The following is a 16,228-nucleotide window of genomic DNA, read 5'->3' as shown; positions in this document are numbered from 1 at the left end:
ATAAAAAGTCTTAAAATGTAAACAACTTATAAAAAACATCACATAATGTAAATAAGTTGTCATTTAATAAGAATATGTAAATAACTCAAATTAAACAAAAATGTCAGATAGAACCTTATAAATCTAAGGTGACGAAATATAAAGATAAACTTTTAATATAAACTTCAATAGTTTGAGTACTAAAATGACACTGACTGTACACTTTAAGTATCAGTAATAAAATAAGTTTACATGGACGATAAATATACAATTTATTTCAACTGTTGATAAATGCGGTAACATTTCAAGCATTCATAACCTCACTAATGGTTGCATAGAGCAATGACAACAGCTTAATTGCTATTTAACCCAAGTATGGCACACCGCTAATGTTTAACAGCAAGAAAGGAGCATCTGCAGGACTACTGTCTTATTTAAACTGAAGAAATAAGCGTGCACACATTCAAACTGGAGCATGCCAGATCGGTTGCGTCAAGTGCTCTGTACATCTTTGCTTACATGTTTGTACCAATTGAAGAGATTATGGAGGGAAAAGCTGCATTAATATTGAGTGCTTCCGCTGTGTGCGAATCCTGAATGCTTTGACCTGTGACTCGCTGCTCAAACGCAGAAACCAGATTGAAAGAAGGGGTCATCACTGTTTGCTCTTTAAACTGCTGTCTTTGCGACTAAGGGCATGCCAAGAATTCCACAGATCATTGTGCTCCGATATGGCTCAAAGGTATGCAGTCACGTTAACAGAAACCTGACCTACCTGACTGATCGAAACTACACCCACGCTTTATTAAGCTCACAATTCTTGTGTGGGAAACAATGAAACGGTCTTGGAAGCTAATTTCTTCCCAGATACGGGATGGAGATGGACGGCTTTGAATGAAACGAAGTATGTGAAGAGAAATGCCAAGGTCTTCTCTTCATTCTGCGTTCAGCGGTTGCCAGGATATGCTTAGATGTCTTTTATATTCACAATTTTTTTTTCAAGGCACCTCTGGCAAACAGCTTTAGATGATTTCTATTTGCTGCTGCCTCAAAACGCTCTATTTTTACAACATTCAGTACCTTGTCCTTGCCTACTGCAGACAGCTGAGAAGAATTAAAATGAGAATTTGTTTTTATATCGGATCACAATTCATAAACAGTCTGACTTTTTATTTTGATCAAGAATTTGTATTTTTAATTTATTGATTTTTGCATTTAAATCAATGCACTTTTAATTCTGATGAGTGAATGAAACAGATTTGTTTCCCAGTCCTAGTGGAAGTGCATTCCTGAGGGCTTTTGTGGTTCTTGTTTTATCCTCCCTGCCTGGCCCAACCCAGCTGTGGGAACAGGACTGTGGGGCGTAACTTCATGCCCAATCCTCTCACATACTTCCACACACATGCACGCACATATCACTACACATACATGGTACAGCATACACACACTCCTTTGCCTGAAAGAAAAGTTATAATGCACCTGTAAATTCCTTGTCTTACACTATAAATGCAGGAAAATAATAGTATATTTTCTAATTAGTCATTTATTAAGTATAGCGATCAATGATTATGATTTAGGTATCATTAAAATTTTTTTAGTAATTTAATTTATAATCTGGAAAAAGGAAATTGTTTGTGTGACATTTAAAACAATTAATTTACAGTTTACATTTCACAGGGATACGTATTGTTAGGTATTGTTAGTTAATACAGTTAAGCAAGCTTACAATGGTAGGCTATAACAGCAATGTAATAAATTTTTTTTCCTTTGCCTTATTGAAAAGTTTTTGCATAAAGATGACATTGTTGTCAGAACTAATAAATGTTTACACTGATCCATGAAAACAACTAAAATTAACGTGAAAAACAAATAGTTGGTATTGCCATTTTTTAAAGGGGTCGTCCAGAGTGTATTTTTTAAGGCTTGGTTGTGTTTATGAGATGCAAAGCAATGTGTGCTTATGCTTCATTTGTAAAAAATCATGTTACTTTTCATATATTTATACTGCTACTCAGCTTACATGAAAATGACTGGCATATTTCCTAGTTCTTCCAAAAGCCTGCACTCAAGAGGTTCTGATTGGTCAGCTAACATAATGTACTGTGATTTGGATCGGCTCCACCTCATCAGGAAGCATCATGTCCAGTCACTAGCATGCTCTGTGCCTCTGCTGTGTAAATACTGTCAGTTACTGTAGCCGTGTCAATGTGAGACTGAATTAGACATAACATAAGAGGACATAGCTGAACTTCACCCCTGCTCTCTAAAATAAAATCTAACAAGTATATTTCATGTTATACGTATGTGGTTTGATGGATAAATATGAACTTGTAGCTTAATTGTTAATGGTGCCAAACAGCATTTCCTGTTGTTTACATCCTTGTTTACATCCTTGCTACAACATAACATTAACGATAGAAACTATGCATGTAATAGGTCAATTTTAACAAATAAAAATACTTACAGGTTGTGGCTCACAATCCACAGTTTAATCTATTATGGTTGGAGCTGCTCTTTCTATGAGGAGTTTTTAGCCGAATCCCGTACTAAGCTGGGAGAGTTTCTGAAAGCTGTCCTTTGTCAAATGCTAGAGCTTTGTATTTTTAATAATTCTCTGGAACATAATTAAAATTAAATTTTAAGTACTTTTCTCTTTGTGTCATGCCCTTTGAAAGCCCAAATAAGAAACAGAACAAGCTCTGTGGAAATAGCAGCATTTTAGATTTCTCTGCAATAGCTTGTGCGGGGTGTATACGCTCAGACTGACGCTGTGTTGAGGAGTAACTAGTTACATGTAACGGCGTTACGTAGTTTAATTACAAAATAAAAGTAACAGTAATTCGTTACAGTTGCTGAGAAAAAATGTCTAATGAAATTAGTTACTTGTGAAAATGTTAAAGATTACAAATGAGGTTAAATCTAAAAACTCACTAACCTGGATGTATTTTTTTTGTTTGTATTTTATGTTCACACAGCTACATTACACATCAACTAAAGTTTAAAATATGATATTATAGTGGCAGACTGGGTAATTACGAATTACATTTACTTCGTTACATTTGCTTGAGTAAAATTGTTGGGTAACGTGTACTTTTTTAGTACATTCAAAAATGTGTACTTTTACTCTACTCCAGTAAATTATTAGAGAAAACTCATTCCTCTTACTTTGCTAATTTGGCGGTGTTCCTCCGTTATGTTAAATGATAATAAATATGATTCATATGACTTGTTTGCAAATTTTGCTTGCTGCTTTTATCGCAAGATGCTGCATTGGAGAGGTTGTGTCGAGAGAGGTTGCTATAGAGACGAGTCTCCCGCTTTTGGTTAAAGTACGTGCCTTTGTTGGAATGATGGCTGAAGTCGAGGAAGACGTGCGAGTTTAATTCAATTCAATTCAATTCAGCTTTATTTGTATAGCGCTTTTACAATGTAGATTGTGTCAAAGCAGCTTCACATAAATGATCATATACTTTATTCTGTGGTCATACCATGGCTGGTTCTGAGAAGGATAGTCACACTGTCCATGCAGTGAGTTTATCGGACCAGCCTCAAGTGCAGTCTGTTTTCACTCCAAAAGTTCAACAAGAATAGTTTGATGATGTGATGGATGCTGCAAATGACATTGCAACATATAGCCTACATAGAATTCAGAATTATGTATATATTTTTCCTATTTCTTTCTATTTAACAGAAAGAAGATTTTATCAGCACATTTCTATAGTTTGCGTAAAAACATCCGCAAGTTTTTGTACTTTTACTTCAATATAGATTTTGGAGACTCTACTCACCTCTGCATTGTGGACCACCCCTAAGAAACACTATGCATTTACACATATATGCATTATCCTACAGAATGGTGAATGCAAAAAGTCAATATGTTGTCAAATACTGGTGCATGCCCTATAGCCTGAATTAAAAAAAAACTTTTTGGTGTTTACAAAGAGACAATAAGAGTATCTTTAAAAAAACTTCCATTTTAATAGTTTGTTTACAAAAGTTGCACTTTCCCAGGTTCATGTAAATGAATGGGAAATTTTTTTTCATTTTTTCTAAAATTAGATGCATCTATAAACTAAATAAAAACTGTTTATCTTACAAAGCAATCGTGTCTGTTGGATTAAACCACAAAATTTGTAAGGATGTATGTTTTTATCACTTTAGCAATGTTTTGAGATGTCATGGCTTTTGGATGAATAGACTTGAAGGATGAATAGAAATCTCTCAGATTTCATAAAAAAAAGTATTAATCTGTGTGTCAAAGATGAATAAGGGGTTTTGGAACAACATGAGTGTGAGTAAAATATTAATTTTGGGATGAATTAACCACACTTTCTATTATGTGCAATTGTTAGTGTATTTTTATAGTGTTTGCTTGTGAGTGTGAAAATGACTTTATCATTTTTCCCTGAACTCTGTCAGTGATTCTACATCACAGGGCAGTTGCTATTAAAATAATTTTAGATGTTTGTGTGTTTAAGAACTGCCAATCGTGACTGTCAGTAAGGTAATTTTTTGTAGTGCCCAATAATCTGTCACGTGACATGCACAGCGAGGTGATTGGCCTATCAGAAGTAGCAATTTCACTGCAGTATGCATATGATGGCCATTGAACAGTAGGTGGTCTGTGGGTGTGTCGTCTGAGACAAAGTTTGTTGCACGTGTTGCTTTCTGTCATCTTGTCAAACCCACGTGCAAGACCTAAACTCAGACTCTGCCTCTACAAGCAGGCATCAGCTGGTACAGTCAAATCGGCGCATAATCCGACAGAGTGGCGTATACAGCTCTCAGCCAGTCCTCATTAACCTGCCGTATCCTCAACTCAGACCTGTGTGGATGACATGCTTTGAGGAGCCCAGGAGTGTGTGCTCATTAGACAAGCCCACACACACACACTGCCTACCTCGGGTCAAGAGCATCTACTGTAGCCACCCTCTCCGTTCCCCTGGCTGATTGATGCTGTTAAGATGTCACAGCGATTCGCGTAAAGACCTCCACTTTAGACATGATGAGGAGGCCTGGTGAGGGGAGATGAGCACAGGACAGCGGCTCGATGAAGGCCACCAATTTCAAGAAACATTTTTTCAAGTAGACTAATTTCCATGTCTGAAAAACTTTGGGTTTAAGACCTGTTCGCACAAGGAATGATGGGTGTATTGCAAGGCCGTAACCATATTTTGAACAAAAAAAAGATATTTATTTAAGCTAATGGAAGATTTGGCTTATAAATATATATGTTGATATTTTGCTGAAACAAATTTTTTGCTTACAAAAAAAGGCCAATAAATATATAAAGAGCAGATTTTAGTTGAAATTGTTAACGCGTATTTAAGTGAAGTTTATTTAAAAACTAATAATGAGAGAATCACATGCTTATGATTGACCACAGCGGGTCCCGCATTAGCTAACACATGATTCACCTATCAGATGATTCCTAAATCACTATAAATAACCAGAGTTTCTTACCTCAGTATTTTCATCTTGAAGAATCCCCCTTCCCACCCCTACTCTGCCATCCTTTTCTAGATTGGGTGACACGGCGGCCTAGTGATTAGCACTGTTGCCTCACAGAAGATTGTCATTGGTTTAAAGTCCTTTCTGGATCAGTTGACATTTCTGTGCAGAGTTTGCATGTTCTGCTTGTCCTCGCGTGGGTTACCCCTGGGTTTCTCCCACAGTCCAAAAACACGCAACATAAGTAATTTGACCAGACCAAATTGGAACTATAGACCAGAGGTTCCCAAACTTTTCAGCCTGTGACCCCCAAATTAACAATGACAATGACTCGCGACCCCCAATCTCCTCTGAGGTGGTTATAAAAACAGCGCACACACATTAATAGGCCCAAGTCTATACTTGGTTTAATTTTGGAGAACATCACACAAGACCTTCCACCATATTCAGTCGTGGCTTTTCTTTTTAATGTATGTGAGTGCCGTAAAGGTGCATGTTGTTATAAATGTAAACTCATGTAACTATTGTAATGTGACTATTAATTTGTATCTTCTGAAGGTCAGGGATAAAACGTGTTTTTATTATTGTTTAATAAAATTAATTTAATTTTTGGAACCAATCGATTTTTGGAGCCTCCTTATTGTCCCACGATCCCCCTGGGGCGTCCCGGCCTTCACTTTGGGAACCACTGCTATAGATGACATTTAGTAAGCAGTATAGCTATCCTTAATCTGTCTTTAGCCCTTAACAAGGGGAGTTCATCGAGATCTACCTGAGCTCAAACTCCCCTTTTGCCCTGCTAACGGAAGTGAGCCCAAGGCTCGAGGATCTTAAGAGCTCTCCCAGGACAGCATGCCAAACAAGCTTTATTATCAGTCATCAGCTAAATGAGAACTCTTAAAATGAGTGTTTCATTAATGTAACAGAGTGAAAAATCACCTGGCCATGGTGAAAGGTTGCTGGTGTTCAGTTTGAGAATGAGCTCATTTCTTTCAACCTGACCAAACCTGACCAAACAGTTTACACACTGAAAGATTAGTTCATTAATTTAACTAATCTTGCTGCATCTGAGTCAGTTAACAATTCATTCATTCATTTTCTTTTTGGCTTAGTCCCTTTATAGGGGTGTCACGATTTCGATTTTTAATCGAAATCGATCGAAATTTTATGCTCAATTTTGATTATCGAATCAAAAAATAGAATCGTCTATGCTGCCACGCCCCCATGTCATGTCAGCTTGCCAAGCGGGAAAAAAACAGGCTTGTTGAAGTGCTTGTTAAACTGCAGAAGCAGGAGACCCGTCGACAGAACTTAAACCCTCTCCTCTTTCAATGAAGTCGCCGGTGTGTAAGCATTTTGGATTTCCAGTGAGTTATGTTGACAACGTTCGTGTTGTCGACAAAAAAAACACAGTTTTGCAAGCTCTGCTATGTACGTATTACGTACGGTTCGTCCGATAGACAACACCGCCATCGCGATCCTCCACGCGCCCCCGTTGCAAATCCGCTCGCGAAAAGTACACACTCAGGCCCTGTTGACACTGTCTTTGTTTTTAAATGGCATTTTAGAACGACAACGATTTGACATCCACAGTGGCGTGTAGCGTTTCTGAGCAGCCCTCCTTCCTCTCTACCTCTGAAAATGCACATCACGTGACCACACAGACACAGACGCACACACAGCCATGCGCTCGAGACAGCAGGTCCAGGCAGTCAGAGGACTGCTTCAATCTTTCACTCACTTGTACTTAGTCATTTTAGCAAACACCTCAGATACTGTTGGCTGGTTCCTGTTGGTTGTGCGTCTTTTTTACCGACGCCATTATAACGACACAGATCACTGCCTATTCACGAGTACCGCAGAAAAAAGTGATTGACAGGTGGTAATTATGTGTGTATCTTGCCTTTATCGTATGATTTGTTTATGGGTAAAACAAAGACCATGCAGGTCAGGTAGTTTAAACGGTAGGCTACAAATAATTTATTGGTCATTAATTAATTAATTATTCATAATCGAAAATCGAATCGAATCGTGCCTTTAGAATCGAAAATGTAATCGAATCGAGAATTTTGAGGATCGTGACACCCTTATCCCTTTATTAATCCGGGGTCGCCACAGCGGAATGAACCGCAAACCTATCCAGCACGTTTTTACACAGCAAATGCCCTTCCAGCTGCAACCCATCTCTGGGAAACAGTTAACAATTCACTGAATCAAATGATCCAGTGAGAGAGTCTCCAAATGTCTATATTCATTGATTCAAATGATCAGGTGAGAGAACTCCTGATATCACAAAGCACATTATTTCAGAAAATCTTAGGACAGACTCTGCAAAACAGTTCAAGTTGTGCTTGGTGCCAAATGAGGTCCCATAATCCTTCACCTTTGTCAATTGATGCTTCACATGTCCTGATCCGAGGGAGCCAGTGGCAAGAAAAAAAAAACTTCACCAATTGACAAAGTAAAGGGGAAAATAAAAACCTAGAGAGAAACCAGGCTCTGTTGAGCAAAACCATTATTCTTCTGACCAAACTTACTGTGTTTGTATCGGTCAACATGGCAAATTAAGCCACGCTTTTTAGTACAGGAGCCAATCAGGTATTGCTTTAGACAGACAGATGAGAGGCTAAAGACACTGTTGTTTAATTTTATTGTTGTTTCCTAATATAAATTTAATCAAAAGCTTGGCAAGCAATTTTGGAAAATTTGATATTTCCTCATTTGAACAGAATGCCCGAGCATGCCTAAGAGGTGTTTCAAAGATGGCCGCCGAGTGAAATGACTTGCCTTAAAAAGGAATTTGTTTATACTTAGTTAGTAGTTGATGTGCACATAACTTGGATACAAGTCCAAACTGAGTGTATTCTGTGTATGTATAAAATATCTAAATATACGTTGGGTTATACTGTCATCACATTGTCCTAAGTTTTAGGATGAACTTTAGGCCCACTGTATGTGGAAAACAATGAGTTATGAAACCGTTAAATTAAATGAGCCCTTGAGAGTGATCTTTTACATACCATGTCTCTTATCATATTGGTTTGAACTATGCTTTGCGCTGTTGGCATTTTCTTTGTTTTGGCTCCACGCAGTGGTTTTTCTAAGAGGTCAATGACATTCTGTGCCCTTTCCAGTTTACAGTCTGATTGTCACATCAGCTTGTGAAAGCCCACTGATGTCAGCGGTGCGCTAACAAACACAGCTCGCTTCTGTGAATTTTTTCTAATTGTGTACTCTAAATGAACATTGTTGCTAAGCACTCGAGTAACCTTGTCCCTTTTAATCTCTTTTATTATCCGCAAAATCACAGGTTTCACAAACAAAATGCTTTTTATTCCCCCATTCACTGCTTCAACAATAAGCAGCCCGAGTTGCTTAATTGTTCACCTGCAAAAATGACCTGTATTGTGCAAATCTACTGGTTATTCTACTCAATTCCTGCCTAATTTCAAGTCGGTATTACTTTAGAAACTTAGCTCTCACAAACTTTCAAAAGTTCAGTCAAAGAATTCAAAAATCAATAAAGAAGGTCCACAAAGCAAGTGAGGTGTAAGTATGCGTGGGCTGCCTTGTCCAATATTCAAATACTTTTTTCTTTTACACATTTATAGCCTTGTAAAGTGTTTCAAAGTAGCCCGACCTGATAAACAGACCTCCTGACTAGCTAAATAAAAGGGCAGGGGATGGTCTTATCTGAGTTGTGTTTTCCTCCGTGTCCTTGGAAACCGTTTGATTAGGCGCACATGAAACGTTTGCGGCAAATCATTTCTCATTTCTGACTAAACGTGGTGTGGTTTTATCGGTTCACCCAGATCTGATCAGTCGGGAGACCATGGGTGGCGTGTCGAGATCACAGTTCTGAGCAGAGAGCAGCCCAGAAACTTCAATATCACACATTATACAAGTGTCCCTTTACCATGACAGGCCTCAGCTGGTGTTTAGAAAGAATTCTTGCTGACTGTAGGCAGAGAATAAAACCACGGCCAACATGGCAGGTGTGATGCTGGCTGTGATTTATTTATTTATTAATTCTTTCATTTTGCATCTTCACACATTCTGCTCAGTGTGCGATTTTAAGCAGTGTTTTTCTCTCTTTTGTATCACTGATGATATAACATTACTTAATTGGAGAAGGAAAGAGTTTTTTTTAATAATGAAATGACTAATGGCACAGTTTTGCATAATGATGTAATGGCCACAAATAAAGGAGCTTCTAAAAAATCGTTTAATGACTTTGATAAGGTCTTTGTATGAATATAGCTCAAACAAATTTTTAGCAATTATATAATTTTTACTCCTGTATTTCCTCTGGGTTGAAGAAATCTGTACTAAAGTTGACGATGGTCTGTTAACTACTGTCTTATCTTCTCAAACTAGGTCAGGAAGTGATTAGACTTGCTTATTGTATACAAGTGTGAGAATAAAGTATTAAGGGCCTTTGTAGGTGATTTCTGTACTGAATAATCAAGTTGAATTAAGATACTTATTTAAAAAGTATACAATCAATTAAGAGAATAGTTGCTGTCAGTTAGATATTGTCACAGCAACTGTAAAGCTACATATTGATTAATCTACGACAAAAGGTGTCATGATAGATATTAAACAAACTAAATTGCTTTGGAAATGGCTCTCACCGGCCACTTTATTAGGTACACCTTACTAGTATCGGGTTGGACCTGCTTTTTGCCTTCAGAGCTGCCTTAACCCTTCATGGCATGGATTCAACAAGGTACTGAAAATAATGCTCAGAGATTTTGGTCCATATTGACATGATAGTGTCACGCAGTTGCTGCAGATTTGTCGACTGCACATCCATGATGCGAATCTCTCATTCCACCACATTCCAAAGGTGCTGTATTGGATTGAGATCTGGTGACTGTGGAAGCCCTTTGAGTATAGGGAACTCATTGTCATGTTCAAGAAACCAGTCTTAGGTGATTCGCGTTTTACAACAGGGCATGTTATCCTGCTGGAAGTAGCCATCAGAAGATGGGTACACTGTGGTCATAAAAGGATGGACATGGTCAGAAACAATACTCAGGTAGGCTGTGGCATTGCTGTGGCTTTTTCGGACCATTCTTTGTAAATCCTAGAGATGGTTGTACATGAAAATCCCTGATGATCAGCAGTTTGTGAAATACTCAGACAAGCCCGCCTGGCACCAACAACCGTGGCACGGTCAGTCACTTAAATCCCCTTTCTTCCCTATTCTGCTGCTCGGTTTGAACTGCAGTGTATTACCATCCAATTGATTCATATTTTATGATTTTTTTAAATTGTAATTTATTTCTGCAAAGCTGATTCATTCAAAATAACTAAAACATTTATCCAAGTAAACTCAATATTTTAGTTAGGATTAAGCTGCTTACATTAACATCATATTGACTTACAGTGTACATTATCAATAAGTTTTATTGTTAAGTGCTTTAATGTCAGAAGAAGCTTAAAGTCATTGGTCATTTATTATTATAATATAATAAATATAATATTATAAATTATTTCGCTGTCCGTTGTGCTCAGTTTTATTGCTAAGTAAAAGTTTTCATTTATAAAAAAATAAAAAAACATTACTGACCCCAAAGTTTTAAAAGCCACTGTATAATAAATGCATAACTTTTGGAAGTCATGTGGCTTCAAAGCTTGTATTCTCTGAATTGAGCCATGATGCTTTGTTTGTCAGATTTTCATTAGGTCAGAGATCAGGGAACTTGAACTTTGGCACACACACCACGGAAGATGAAGCTTCTTCACGTGCTTGCGTTTCCTCTCTCCCACATCTGCACGCGTATCGCAAGTGAACGAGCTCAAAGTCCGCTGTGACCGCACCTAAAGCCTTCCGCTCATTAGACGGATACTAGCTGCTCCTCAAGAAAGATGAGCTTATTTTGACAGCATGGAGTCCTGAAATCAGTGAAATCACTTTGTTCTGTTACGGCAGTATTTTCTCCTACCGGATATGGTTCCAGCAACCACAGCGGTTATTAAATCTAATATTATGTTTAAAGCCTCTTGCTAAGTGCGTTGAACTGTGCTCAGCCTTTCAATTAATTTGCTCGTTGTTTAGCAGTGACCCATTAACGCTACACAAAAATGCAAACCTGCACCCGTGTTATCATTCTGCAGCGATTTTGAACGTCGAATTGTGTGTTTCATGATCTGCCAGGCGAGTTTTCTGTCGTCAGTTCTGTGGTCTGCACACCCAGTGTTCTCCCCTCTGCATGTGTTTAGCATTCCATGTCTCAGGAAAAAGTCACCACAACTATGTCATGCAGACATTTATTTTTGCCTTGTAAAGCTACCCAAATGTTGTGGCATTTTTGGAAATAGTTTGAAACATTTGTGATGCAAAAAACCAACCGAGACCTTTACAGGAGGCGTCCGCTGTCATGTGAAAAAAGGACTCGATAACACTGAACGTCACTCAGCCCACACTAAAACAAACAGATCTGAACGTGTCAAAGGCCTTTGACGTCCCTCTTCACAGTGTAGGTCATATTATCTTCGGCTGGGACAGACTGTGGTTGGACCACTAGGAAGAAAGCACTACCTCACTCTTTCATTTGGTTGTTTCTTTCACTCACAACCTTCCATTATTCAGCAGATCTGAATAGTTTACTCTGCGTTGTTGGTTGTGGAAGACCATGACGCTGCTGTGATGGAGACTTTAGTCATGTGAGGGCTGGAGACTGATGTCTGTGTGGTGATCCTTTTCTGCCCCTTCAGATAAACAAACGCACAAGCTGATTCGCTGACCTCGAGGTTAGTGACAAATGTACGTCATATATCACCGTCACCTTTGAAACTGCCGACTCTCACATGCCAGCTTGCTGTCAGAAACCAAAACACGTTTGGGTTTAGCCTTTGATACAGAATTCTTGTTTGTTTGTGTTTTTTGAGTAGGTGTGTCAAATATTCTGTAGCTATACATTTTTTATTTGGTTATATGTCTGGGTTTTACGGGTCCCTTTTTGTAGCTCAGTAATGACTATGGCCAGACAGAATCTGCAGACATTTTTTGCTATTTCTGCTGAGAATTTTGTTAAAAATCTGTGGATTTATACTAAATAATTTGAGGAGTTTCATAACTAAAAACCTAATAAATACTAACTTTTTAAACTTTTATTTAATGTTTACAATGCAAATCCAATTAGATAATTTGGTAAACAAAGCAAGTCTCCTATGATAAAAGGCAGATAATATTACTTTACAAACTGTATTGTAAATAAATCAAATGGATATTTTCATATTATTCATTCATTCATTCATTCGTTTTCCTTCGGCTTAGTCCCTTTATTCATCAGGGGTTGTCACAGTGGAATGAACTGCCAACTTATCCAGCACATGTTTTACATAGCATATGCTCTTCCAGCTGCACCCCAGTACTGGGAAACTCATTCACACTCATACCCTAGAGACTATGCAGCGCAATTGATGTGATCCAAGACCTTTGAAGAGATGATCCCAAGGTATCCATAATCCTGGACCAGGCCATATCCCGAGCTGATGCTGTTGTGGTCATGGAGGAATCTGATAGATGAAAGACCACAGTACAAACGAGTCCCTGCATTGATCCTGTCGGCCGGCCTGACCTCCCGCCAGTGCCCTACTCACACATATAGCTTCTTTATGATGGACGAGCTTCTCCAGCCTCCGGTGCCTAGACCTTAGCTCAACATAGGAAGTTTGGTCAAAAGAATAGTGGTCTTGCCCAACAGAGCCTGGTTTTCCTCAAGTTTTTTTTCCCCTTCACTTCGTCAATTAGTAAAGTTTTTTTTTTTCAAGCCACTGGCTTGCTATGATCGGGACTTGTGGAGCTGCGTTTCGGTGGATTTGCTCTTCAGTGTTTGAACATTTAACTATGTACTAGTAACACATTTAACACTGAACTTAACTAAACTAAACTTCAACTCTGAAATCTGGACTTTACTCTGGACTTTTTACTATTTTAAGCTGCTTTTGACACAATCTACATGGTAAAAATCGCTAAAATAAACTAAAATAAATAAACATGATTTGAATTGAACAGAACTATGGTATTTAGTTTATTGAATTCAACTATAGTGCATGTCTTTGGACTGTGGGGGGAAGCTGGAGCACCTGGAAGAAACCCATGCGAACACGATGAGAACATGCAAAGTCTACACAGAAATGCCAACTGACCCAGCCAGGATTCGAACCAGTGACCTTCTTGCTGTGAGGCAACAATGCTGAGCCACCGTGTCGCCATTTTCATATTATTCAATAATATTGCAGAAGTTAATTTAAAAACTGAATAAATATAAATTTACACACATTTACACAAGCAATTAAATAAACTGAATTATGGGCAAAAAATCTGCATGCACAGATTCCGTGTAGGCCTAGTAATGACTTCCAAACATTTGAACTAGTGTCTAAAATTAATATTCGTCTATGATGCCAAATGTGAGTAAAAATCTGAGCTGTGCATTAATATTTATCGGCAGTTGTTTTTTGAATTATTGTTATTATTACTTGCAATGCCCAAGAATGTAATATAAAAGTTTCTAGAAAATGATTCTTTAAAGCAGGGGTCACCAATCTCAGTCCAGGAGGGCCGGTGTCCCTGCAGGATTTAACTCCAACTTGCCTCAACACACCTCCCTGGGTGTTTCAACTATACCTAATAAGACCTTGATTAACTTGTTCAGGTGTGTTTGATTAAGGTTGGAGCTAAAATCCCCAGGACACCGGCCCTCCAGGAACAAGTTTGGTGACCACTGCTTTAAAGACTAGAACTACCAAAATTCTGACTGTTCATATGAGAATGTCACATCATATTTATGTTTAAAGTTTTTAATGAGTTTTTAGAATATCTGTCATTATATTTAAGTCATTACCTTACATATATAATCTTTGTGCCTCAATTTGTTCAATAAGCAGGAGAACAGTTTTCACTGTGAGGTAAATGCTTTTTGAAAGGCATGTCTGAGTTAGTTATGTTTTTGGTATCAGAAACTTGAGTTTTTGTTAGCAGAAAATTGCTAGGCAACAGAGACATGCAAATTCAAAGGCACATTGAAAAATACATACGGCATTTTTGACTGTTATGGCAATCCAAGGTAGAAATACACATGACAACTTCTGTTTTATAATTTTAATAAAATAAAAATGTTAGAATTAACTATACAGGCATTTTGGGATTCACCATACGGGGTGATATGGGTTTTATTTTAACGGTTAGTAAATTACAACATGTAAAAATGTTCAACATGGCTGCTTCAGTTGTGTTTTTAAAATTTTATTTTATTGCAATAACAGGCAATTACAATGAAAATACAGTAAAATAGGTCAAATACAAACAATGCAAATATTACTGTATTACATATTATATTATGGCAAAGTGAAAGATAGTGAGAAAGAAAACAAAACAATAAAATTATAAAGTAAAACAAAAAGGAGAGAGAGGACACATGAAAATATTCAAAAGTTAATGCAGAATATTAATTAAAGCACATATTTTAGAAGTTTTAATTGTTTTCTTATTATGAGACTCTGAAATGGTGTTAGTATATTTACACCTATGTATAAAAAACTTTCTAATAGCTTTGTTAGTGTTGACTTGACAAGGAATCTAATATAGTTATGATATGGCATTGCAGCAAAAAAACATTACAACCTTTATTTTAAAGACAGTATTGTTTTGTGGCCAGTAAGAAATATTTATGGATAGAAAAATCTTTTCCTAAATTTGAGATAAGTTAACTTTTTAATGCAATAAACAATGAATAATGTTCAGAAATGATAATGTCGTTGGGTGTTTTTTATGCAATTAAATCAATGGTCCACGTTACTATTTTCCTTTATTTCCATTGAAACAATAATACAGGATATTTATTGTTTAGGTAACACTTTACAGTCATACTTTTTGAACAATAATCACATTTTTACTAGGGATGCTCCAATTGGGATTTTTGCAGCCGATACCAAGTACCGATTCCGATCAGCCGATATCGAGTACCAATTCTGCTGCTTCAAGCTTTATATTGCATTAAGCACATTTTCCCTCTAAGTATGAACCTTAAGGGAAGATCTCACCTTACCTAAGAGAATAAATTTAAGATGCTGCATATAATACCTTAACACATCTCTTATAACCATTTAGGTTTGAGTATGGCATGGCCAGAAGCAGCTTTTCAGAAAACAATTTATTCATACATTTTACTTAGGCTTAGGCTATATAATATATGGGAATGCTTGTGCATCTGCCTCTGCTGGTAAATTCATAAACAAACACCTGCAACCGTTCATGAGATCAAAAATGAATAAAAAATTATCGCCCGATACCGATCTTCGGCCGATCAATCGGACCATCCCTTATTTTTACCTATAGTTCATTAATGTATGTAATGTTAATTAAAAATATACTAGCTCCATAATTGATCATTTATACAACAAATACACAGGCAATAGTCAGTACAGGCAGAAAGCAGTTAACGCAAACAAACAAACAGGGCAAGAGTTGAAAACACAGCAAGAAAAGTCAAGAAAAACGCATTGTAATGTTCACAAAATTGTTTAACAAGACTCAGCATAGTCTGCGTGTTTGTGTGCTGTATAAATAGTCCAACTAATCCGTCTTTGAGCAGCTTCAGCTGTGTGAGTGTAATCAATGGTAACTTGGAGCAGGTGTGTGTGTGTTGCATGACAGGACTAGTAGTCCATACACTGGTGGATTTGTAGTTTGTAGTTAGTTGTTAGTTTATCATGCATAAACCTTTATTTATAAGTGTTGATTGTCTTGTTGTTAACACTTTGCTCTTTGTATAGAATTTGTTTT

The sequence above is a fragment of the Danio rerio genome, chromosome 9 (genome assembly GCF_049306965.1).
Source record: "Danio rerio strain Tuebingen ecotype United States chromosome 9, GRCz12tu, whole genome shotgun sequence".
Lineage (NCBI taxonomy): Eukaryota > Metazoa > Chordata > Actinopteri > Cypriniformes > Danionidae > Danio > Danio rerio.
This window is presented reverse-complemented; position numbering follows the sequence as displayed.